Source organism: Microcaecilia unicolor, chromosome 9 (genome assembly GCF_901765095.1).
Source record: "Microcaecilia unicolor chromosome 9, aMicUni1.1, whole genome shotgun sequence".
NCBI lineage: Eukaryota > Metazoa > Chordata > Amphibia > Gymnophiona > Siphonopidae > Microcaecilia > Microcaecilia unicolor.
Window position 1 is genome coordinate 1,288,112 of NC_044039.1, and position 11,318 is coordinate 1,299,429.

An 11,318-nucleotide genomic window follows, 5' to 3' on the forward strand; every position below is an offset into this window, starting at 1 on the left:
GCACAGTGTACTAGTAAAATGCTTACTGGGGTACGGGGAAGCAGTTCAGACTCAACCCCACCCAGGGAAGCTTCAGGAATTCAGAATGTGCGTAGGCTTCACTGACGGTTCTGGTTAGAGAATGACACGGTTAACGGTCATTCGTGGTAACGGTAACATTCTAAAAAAAAAAAAAATTACCGTGGATGTGGGAACGAAACTAAGCCTTGTTCCTATGGTTAAAAAAAATCCTTTCCTCCCCACAGGTGTCACTCAAGGAGGTATTGGAGTCACTTACATTTTCCTGCAGCCAGCCGGAAGCAATTCACACAGGCCAGCTCTGTGGCCTACTTCCTGCCAAGTCCCGCCTTCTCTATTGCAACTTCCTGTATAGTGTCTGGTTTTGTCCGGATTGAGGAGATGTGATTGCATCCAGTCAACCATTGCTGTTAGACAGTGCTGGAGTGGACTAAGACCGGGGTCAGAGAAATCAGTGAAGTGTATTAATAGAATGTTGTCCACATAATAAAAAGCACTAAAACCTAGATCTTGGATGACAGTTGTTAGTGGGAAGAGAAAGATGTTGAATAAAACTGGAAACAAAAGGGAACCCCTGTGGTATATGCTGCAGTGTAAAGAACAGGGTTGGGAAACTGACTTATTAGAAGTGATCGCAAAGGAGCGGTTCTGTAAAACTGATTCAAACCACTGTGATACTCGTCTTGTGATGGCAGTCCTTTGTGATTGTGTGGTCAACTAAATCAAAGGCAGCTGACAGGTCCAAAGACCCTGCCAGCACTACCCGGCCACTATTTAATATTGAATGGACTTCACTAAGAAAGGCAGTGAATATTGTCTTAGTGCTACGACCGAACTAAAATCCTGATTGATGGGAATGTAAAACTGAGATGCAATCTAAAAACAATGTTAGTATTTGTAGAACAAGTTTAGACAGAAATAGTAAATTTGATACTGGTTGGAAATTCGATGTGACAGATGGATCTGCCTTTTTCAGAAGAGGTTCTAAATTTGCATGTTTCCATAATGTTGCTACTGATCCTGATCCAAGACTGTCATTAACAACAGAAACCAAAAATTGATCACAAAATGTGCTAATCACATGCACAAACATTTATACACGTTCCGGGGCAGGTGTTAAAAGTTAGCAAATTCTGCCAGTTACACTCCTATTTTATAATCAGACGTAAATACACAGGGCATTGCTAAATAGGGTGAGCCATTGGGTTAGTGCAGTGGGCTGAGATTCTGAGGAACCAGCTTTGATTCCCACTTCAGCTCCTTGGGACCCTGGGTAAGTCACAGGGACCCTTTTACAAAGCTGCAGGAGGGCTAACGAGCGGGTGGCACGCACCAAATTGGTACAACCGTTGGGACAGCGTGTACGCCTGACGGTAATTCAGAGTTTGGCGCATGCCGAATCCCACAGTAGAAAATATTTTTCTATTTTCTACCGCAAGGGGCGTTCCTGGTGGTAATCAGCAGCACGGCCACGGCACGCTGCATGGTGACTGCGTGGGTAGTGCTTGAACCCTTACTACTATACCAATGGCTGGTGGTAAGGGCTCATTTCCTGGCCCATTAAAAATGTCCTTTTTCCCAGCTGTGGTAAAAAGTGACCCAGCGCGCACCAAAAAAGGCGCGCCAAACACTACCGCAGGCACATTTTTACTGCACCTTTGTAAAACAGCCCTTCATTGCTCCAGGTACAAAAATAGATTGTGAGTCCCCCCCCCCCCCCCCCCCCCCCCCCCAGGGACAGAGAAAGTACCTCTTTCCAGCAATAAAAAGATTACTTGCTTCAAACACTCCCTGTAGCCTCCTGCTGAAACAAAGCAGGAATCTGAGACTATTTCTTGGGGGAAGGAGCAAGAACAGCCATTTTACTCAAATACCACTGCCCCTCCTTGTGATCTTCACTGGCTCAGGTACCTGGAGACAGGAAAATACCTACTGTGCCCTTGGTTCTGCCTACTAAAGATTCCTCCCTTCTTGTAAATATTTGGATGATGGTGTCTGAGAAGCTCAATAATTGCTCCCTGGGGTGAAAATGTTGTGAGGTCCAAGTGAGGATGCGCCACGGCCATGTGAGACTGGTTCATTTGCTCTGTCTGTGACAGGAACAGACATCTCTAACAAAGCAGACACTGCACCCCCCCCCCCCCGCCCTACCACCACCACCAATATGATAGTCAGTTTTAAACAGTTCTACATCCTTGTGTAAATAAATAAAACTTTTACAAATTATTGCCAAAAACAGAATAAATCACTAAAGAGACACAGATGAAAATCACAATGCTTCTCCGCAGTCCGTAATCCAATCATACGAACTGTGGCTACAGTTTTCATCCTTTTTATCTAGATGGTCACGACACCTTCGAGATCTTTGAACGGTCTTTTTCAAGACCGCCACACGATTTTATCATGACGGCACAGGACTTTGGTTTATCTTCTTCCAAACAAGACTCCTGAGGGCCGGGTCAAGTCTTGTATGCTGAATTTGGCCATTAAAGTATTGTTGTCCTTCAAGCTCTTTTGTCTGCTGAGCTTTCTTTGGTTTCCCACTTCTTTTCCCCCCACTGACGAAAGTGCCAATAACATTTATCAGAAAACCTGTAAACTCATCTATTTCAGGTAACTTTTCCTTTCACCATCGCTGGGGGAACTTGACCCGGGAGTCGCAGTCTCCACTTTGATGTATCTTTTTCTCTGTTCTCTCTCCCCTTTCCTTTAAGATTTTGTAGTTCCTTTCTCGTTTCCTATTTTTATTTATTTATTTTTTGTAATGGTTCACTGTTCTGATGTGTTTGGAAGGGTGGGATATCCAACCTCATTAAACTAAACTTCTGTATTGAAGAAGGGGGTCTAGAAGTGGCAGAATAGGCAGCTGGGTCCAGAAGGGGAATACAGGTTATATAGTATGCTGTGGCACTGGTTTTCTTTTCTCAGCCAAAATAACTGGGATTTCTGTTTGCCGTTTGCCTTTTACTAGGTTTCAGTGATTTCACTGGCACTTTTTTGCTTGTATACATAAGGCAAAACTGTTCTAAATTAGGATTGTTTATAGTCTTTATATAAACATTCTTTGGCAGACAATTTTGAGCAACTGAATTTCATGTAAATGATTTTTCTTTTTTTAGTTCAGTGTACATTAGCTTAATAGAGGCCTGGTTTGGAGAAGCACCGTTACCAGCCATAGGCGTTAACTTTCCAAAATGATTTGGGTGCTAAACACAACACCATTACGCCTCCCTGGACAAAATGATGGCACTTGCTCAATACGGGAGAGGTTTCTTTACAAACCAGTGACCTGGCTCAGAGATTAAGGGTTTACACATGTAGGATAAACAGTGGCCTGGCCTGACCTAGAGATGTAGATCAGCTATGATCTGTGTTAGTCCTGCTCTTCCGTACATTGAATGAGGAAAAGCAAGAGTGATTCGGTCTGTCCTTGACCTGGAACCATCTTCCCTTGGGATAGCTGCTAACTAGCTCCATGTCACAAACTGCCTTATCCATACCTGATTTTGCCAGATCAATTGCTTGTATTTGTTTCTTTAGAAATCAATTGTCAACTACAAGTGTATGTCTGATCTGCTTAGTGGAAAATACTGTCATTACTATAGCGCTACAAGACATGAAAAAGTTGGGGTGGGGAAGGTGATAGAAGTGAGAGAAACTGAAAAGGTGGAAGGTTTCCTGGGCAAGGCTGAGTGATGTGGAGTGAAAGGACCTCTCTCTCTCTCTCTCTCTCACACACACACGCACACGCACACGCACACACACGCCTTCAGTTCAAGGAAGAGGGAGAAAATTCCTGAGCACCAGCACATGAAATTGCACAGCACCCTAGTTGCAGTGACAACTGGATGTGATTGAGCTGAAGGCCACAGGAGCAGGAAGAAGCTCCAGAGTCAAATAAAAAAATGGAACATTTTATCAAGCAATCGGTTAACAAGATTCAGCGAAGCATTAACCTGCAGAAGTTTCCTGAAATGCAGGATTCCAAACAAGCTACACGACAGAGAGAGTGAGTCTACTGACGCTTGTGTGTGTTTCATTTGTGATATAAACAGACTACACAATAACTGAACAAGTTAATGTTTCATTGTTGTGTAGATTCAAGAATTTGTGGAAGCAGCAGCTCATGTTTCTCACACTGCAGATTTAAAAACATTGTTTTTAGGGTCAGTGCAAGGATATTAGGAGCCCTACACAAACCTTAAACTTGGCACCTCCCTCTAAATAATCTTTCCTCACCTTGATTCCCATTGTAACTGAAACATGTTCCTTACTCAATCATAATACCACCTGTATTTGTTGCTTTACTGGACTAGCAAATGCCTATATGGTACTATGTAAGCCACATTGAGCCTGCAAATAGGTGGGGAAATGTGGGATACAAATGTAACAATTAATTAATTAATTAAGCTTTAGGAACCTTGGTCCCCCCAACAATCATTATCACCCCAATACCACCCCCTTGAGAATCTATTGTCCTTCCCGAACCTTGCGTTCTGCGGATAAATTACCACATCAAATTAACAGAATATTGCTCTTCCGTATATTATGTTGGGGGGGGGAGGGGAACAATGGAATTCTTTATCTTTTAGTTTGTAAAGTATTACCTCGTTTCTTCAATTTTGTAAACATTTAAAAGCGCATCTTTTTACTGAAGCTTCTTCTGCTGCTTAGAAATAACATTTATTGAGACGCTAATCACTGTTTTCGTTACTGCACTTGATCTGTTTGGAGTTTTGGTTTGTTTTTTTGTTTTTATTATGTTTTATTATGTATTGTGATCCACCTAGAATTGTAGGATATTGCGGAATACAAATTGTTTAATTAAATAAATAATCTAGGCCACAACCTACGCTGATGGTTCATTGAGTTTGTGTGGTTGTCAGGATCTACTATTTTGCTTGACTGCAGCTGCTGTTTGGTGACTGCCACAACCCCAAGGCAACTACGTAGTCTTTCCTAATGGTTACACCAGGCCTGATTATTTTAAATGAACAGTGTTCAGGATTCTTTCCCTTTTGCCAAAGTTCTTGTGCAGAGTGTGAATTCAGACTCTCTAATCAAGATGGATACCACACCAGTTCAAGACCAGGGAATTTTAATCACTGTTCAATTAGCCAAAACCCTGAGACTGTTGTCAAGAGCAATAATATCACTCGTTATCTCCTGAATCAAGATGCAAGTCATTGATGACATCACTAGTGAACAAAATGGCTCCCTTCATCCAGATTGTTTAAAACGTTCTGTCAAGTAAATTCCCCTAGTCCTCTTCATGTGGGCTAAATAAGAGTTGTTATTTTTATTTTATATATTAATTTGTTCTCATTGTAATTCTCTTTGTTTCCTTGATTCACATCATCTAAATTTGAATGTTCTAAAATGAAGAAAAAAAAAGCATAACTACAATAACAGCATCTGTGCAAGAACTCCTAGATTTGGTGACAAAGGTGATCCTGAGTTTCTCTAAGTTGGTAATCATGGGAAATTGTAACCCATATATTGAACTTGCAGGCCACCTGCCCTGCTGTTATCCTTAATAGAACGACAGGCCTAGGATTCACACAGGTGACAAATCTCTAACCCATGAAAAAAGCTTGTCTTCTGCAACGTGGTTCGACATCTTTAAACACAAGGCTGGTGGCACAGAAATAATACCCCATTCCATGGACAGATCCTTTTCTAATAAAATTTTCTATAAAGGGCAACCTAAAACAGATTGTTGTGACCAGAGTTTGGAAGGAAATTTGAGACATTAGAACTCTGGCTGCTGAGAGTTTCCTGGAGGCCTTGTCCTAGCCCTTTGTGGGTGAAAAGATGACTGCAGTGTCAGAACAGGTTGACATCTGGAATGCACGCTTAGCGACGGTCCTAGAAGAACAGGCCCACAAAAGAAAGGCTATATCCTATGCACAGCTCTCCTTTTGGTTCTCTCTGGAACTATGGGTCATTAAGCATCAAGGACATAGAGAGAAAATGATGTCAATCTGGCATAGACAAAGAAAGACTCAACTGTAAGAAGCACAGCCAAAAACCAATACTTTTCTCAATGCATTGAACAGCCTGCAAATTCAACCAAGCATCTGTAACCCCCCCCCCCCCCACTACAGAACCAGTCTTTCCAGTAACGACTGACCAGTAATGATTTTGCCACATATTCTGCCAGCAAACTTAAATGTCTTCATTAGGACTAGCCTCTCACCAGCTAAGGAGGAGAAAACCTTTGTGTCCCTCCCACGCATGGCCATCTAGAACTCATCCAACCGGGAACCAGAGGAGGCTCTTGAAAAAGCCCATATGCTGCTCCCATTCCCAGCGCCCCCTACAGAAAAAGAGATTGCTTGACCAGAACAAGCAGGAAAAGTACCAGCCAGTATGTAATATCCCTTTCCAGTCTGCATTCAATTCAATGACTGCTAAATGAAAGGAACTGGCTAGACCCATGTCAATCTGCATCCAGACCTGGGTAAGGAATAGATACAGGTCTTGTATCCTCTGCTTGGTGATCTACACAGAAACTGCAACAGGGGATCTGCCTTGATACTAGTGTTGCTGGATTTGGCAGACCAGTGCGCATCAAGCTTTCTGTGCCTCCCTGCCCCCCCCCCCCCACCTTATTGCAGGCACAGGAAATAGGAAACCCACCTTGGGGGTTAATAAATCCCAATAAATAAATGCATAAGTTTGATATCACTGTCTTTGCATTCCATACTGCACATGGTTACAGGCCAGGTTGACAGCAGTCATTTAACCCTTTCTGCAGGACCAGGGCCGCCGAGAAACTAGGCCGGAGCAAGGATGCCCCGCCTCCGCCCCCTCGCTGCTGCCGCCCCGTCGCTCCCCCTGCCACTGCAGTCCCCGGTCTCACCTGCCTGCCTCCACGGCTCCGGGCCCCCTGCATTCGAAGCGGCAGTCGCAGATCTCCTCTCTTTTGCCCTTCCCTCCCTGTGTCTCGCCCTTGTCTGATGTAACTTCCGGTTTCCGCGAGGGCGGGACACAGGGAGGGAAGGCCAGAAGAGAGGACATCTGCGACTGCCGCTTCGAATTAAGGGGGCCCGGAGCCAAGCAGGTGAGACCGGGGACTGCAGCACGGCACCCTGACCCCGGGGGAATTTTGTCCCCCCTGCCTCCCCTCTCGGTGGCCCTGTGCAGGACCTGTGCTATGAATGTTCTCAGCACCTCCTCCAGAGTAACAATATGAATCAGCCCTGGAACAGCAGCAGCTTGAGCTGAAGCCTCATTGTTCATAGACTGTGGTCCTCCAGTATAGAGGAAGATGTAGCATGTTCATGAGTCAAGGACATCCCTTATTCATTGTGCGTAATGCTGTTCCTTGTTGTGGCAAAAAGACATTTATGTGAATGTAAAAGATGAATGCACCATACAATGTGTTTTCTGAGCTCACTATGACTCATCTTCTCAAAATAACTCATTTAAATAGGACTCATTTCAGTTAATTATGCTTTTGCAGCAATTTTCTGTCAATGCTGAAATGTGAAAGGAAAAATATTCTCCTATTTACCACTGTAGTAATGCAGCTCTTAGCTGTTTTAGAGCTTCTGACCTCATCCCGATGCAAAGAAAAGGAAACTAGGTGAATTGTGGATAAATACCACTTCTAGGACCCTCTCATACCTCTCCTTGTTTGCCTTGTATCCTCCTTTTCTGAGCTCACAGTTCCTAAATGACAGAAACGTACATTTTCGATTCCAGTAGACAAAGATTCCCAGCAATAGTGCCTGTGGTGTACTCATGAAACCTTGAAGTGGCTGGAAAATAAACACCTAAGTTTACAATTGTAGGGTCAGCTTGTCATACTTTCATTCTGCAGTTCATGATTAGTTTAAGGCGTTTCCTGGTTGAAGGCTCTTTGATCCATTTGATGATGTAAAGTGCCAACGGGGCCGGCCCTGGGCATAATTGTAGTAATACTCCCCCTTTCTCACCTCGAGGGTCAGGGCAAGGCCCTGCTTATTTTGTTGTAGACCGTTCTATCTCACGATTCTAGGTGGTTTCCAATAACATCGTTTCTAACCTATAAAATTAACATAGTAACCACAGATACAAAAATAATATATATAAGCAGCAGTCAAACATAGAATGATCCACCACAGCAGTTACTTTAAAGGTAATATAGGTCCAGATATCAGCAAATGCTTGAGTAAACATATATATTTTCAGTTGCTTTATAAATGGCACAACACAGCAAATTTTATGCAGTATTTCTGGTAATGCATTCCATAAAACAGCCCCTTCTGTATAAAAAAATAGAGGAACAATATGCATCCAATCGAACATCTTCAGATCTCTACTTGCTCTATAGATTTTCAAAGGTCCTACACCTCATAGTCCTGCATTTCCACTTCCTCTCATTACCCACCCCCCAGGTCCAGTATCTTCTCTCTCCCTCCATACAGAGTCTTTTCCCTATCCCCTCTTGGGTCCAGCATCTCCCATTCTCTACCCTCTCCCTCTGGGTCACTTTGGGTGAAGCATCTCCCCTTCCCCTCCTCTGGGCTCGCTTGTCATCTCACCTTCCTTACTCTGCTCCTGTGTCAGACATACTCCTGCCACCACCACTACTGTTGAAATGCTTCCTGGACTGCTTTGAAGATACTCAATAGGATAAAAGATTTGTTTAACTTACATAGTAACATAGTAGATGACGGCAGAAAAAGACCTACACGGTCCATCCAGTCTGCCCAAGATAAACTCATATGTGTATACCTTACCTTGATTTGTACCTGTCTTTTTCAGGGCACAGACCGTATAAGTCTGCCCAGCAGTATTCCCCGCCTCCCAACCACCAGTCCCGTCTCCCATCACCGGCTCTGGCACAGACTGTATAAGTCTGCCCTCCCCTATCCTCGCCTCCCAACCACCAACCCCTCTTCCCCCCACCTGCTCTGCCACCCAATTTTAGCTAAGGTTCTGCTAATTATTTCACAGCTTTTTAATTTATTTGAAAACTTCCCATATGTAGATATAGATATCATGAACTAAAAATTGAATATCACTAAAACAGCTTAAAAATTTATTGGAGCTGGTAAAACAGCAATTATAAACTCTGTATTATGTGCTCATTTTTTCTACACTGTTCTATACAATACAGATAGCCAAATTTCAGTAAGGATATCCTGTTTTCTGATGGGTTCATCTTAACTGCTGTTGTAATCTGCCAAGTCAAAATAAAAATAACTATTTCCACTTTCAATCAGTCTAAACTTTAATTGGTGGAGGAAATAAGTATAAACTCAAACAAAGCCCAGCACCTCAATCAATGTGAGCAGGGAAATTATATAAGTTAATACGACCTCAGCAGTGACTTTTCACACTAGGTCACAGTCTAGTGATTCACTGATATTATCATTAGTCAATATCAAACTTTAATAAATCTTTATCACACTTTATTATTTTATAATAAAAACTACTTAAAATATTAAAGGGCCTGCCATCAACATGGTCCATGCTTCGGGGACCTGCATCAGGGCATAGGTCCTCTATTTGCCTCAGCTTAGCTCTCTACTATAAGATTTTCAATAATCTTTTAGTAGATTTTGAAATAATGAAACAGTGATGGGATATTCATATAGCAAGCAGCCTGAGCCAACAAATTTATTTTCCATTTAATTAACTTTGTATGAACTTGGCAGCTAATAGGGTGCTGGAGAATGTTGACACATTGAGACTGACTGGACAAAACTTGTGCATGAAGGAAGCCCTTCCCTCATTATTCAATACCTCTCTGTGAAATGGTAGCAATAAAAAAAAGGCAAGTGCAATTTTATAAGATACCACTGCAATCCAGAAAACAAAAGGAGCAAGTTCTCACATGCCATCTTTTTTCTTTTGATGTAGACAGAGGAAAAAAATATGTTGAATGCTCCCAGGTTTCAACTTAATTAAAGTTTTAAAACAATTATACTTATAAATGTATTTATTTGCTGCATTTGTACCCCACATCTTCCCACCTATTTGCAGGCTCAATGTGGCTTACACTATGTTGCAAAAGGTATAATCATAAACAGAGTAAAAAGTATGGTCTAATTTAACATATTTGTGTAAGAAATTAGGTAGATAGGTCAGTAGAATTATTTACATAACACAAAATAAAACAGGTAAGATATAATGACCAATAGTTATTATTATTAACATTTGTATAGCGCTACCAGACACACGCAGCGCTGAACACCTTACATAGAGAGACAGTCCCTGCTCAATAGAGCTTACAATGTAAAAGTAATACAGACAGACAAGACAATTAAGGGTGAGGGAAGTATAGTAATTTGATTAACATAATCAAATTAGAATTATAAATCAAATTACAATTATTATGAATCACATTATTAATCAAATTACAATAAATCAAATTATTAATCAAAGTACAATAAATAGTAATAAATAAATAGTAATCCAATCACAATAAATAATAAGCACCTGGATACTTATAATATGATGCGTGTTTTGGTGACCCTTTACTAGGTGAAAACATCTCTGCACGAATACAGGGAATTGAAACATGCGTGGGATAGGCATAAAGGAATCCTGTGCAGAAGGAATGGATCCACAGAAGCTTAGCTGAAATTGGGTGGCGGGGGGAAGAGGGGTTGGTGGTTGAGAGGCTAGGATAGGGGAGGGCAGACTTATACGGGGTCTGTGCCGGAGCCGGTGATGGGAGGCGGGACTGGTGGTTGGGAGGCGGGAAATACTGCTGGGCAGACTTATACGGTCTGTGCCCTGAAAAATACAGGTACAAATCAAGGTAAGGTATACACACATGAGTTTATTGTGGGCAGACTAGATGGACCGTGCTGGTCTTTTTCTGCCGTCATCTACTATGTTACTATGTTACTTATAGCCAGCCCCACCAAATGACACAATGATTTTAAAATTAGAACTAATTAGTGCTCTAACCGATGAAACCAATACTTCCTGTGTGCACATAGGCATACTGCACACTAAAAAACAATAAGTGAGATCAAATAAAAATTCTACCAACGATAAAGAACAGCAACGAGGATGCAGCAGGTCTTAGGTTTGCTGGCTTCTTTGTTGTGGATAAACGGGGATGACGGCTGCAGGAAGGAGAGGGAAAGGGAGATCAATCTACCTGGCTTCAGCTTCTTGACGTCATGCCGTCCCAGTGCTCAAGCTTTGAGCTTCGTTGCCGCAGCCCGGGAAGAGAGCAAATGCGGCTGCGCTGAATTATTAAGGGGGAGGAGGAAGAGGCGGTGCCCGAACGCAAGGAAATCCAACCTCCTTGCCGAGATGAGAGGCTCGTCGTGTATTCGCACGTGACCCCC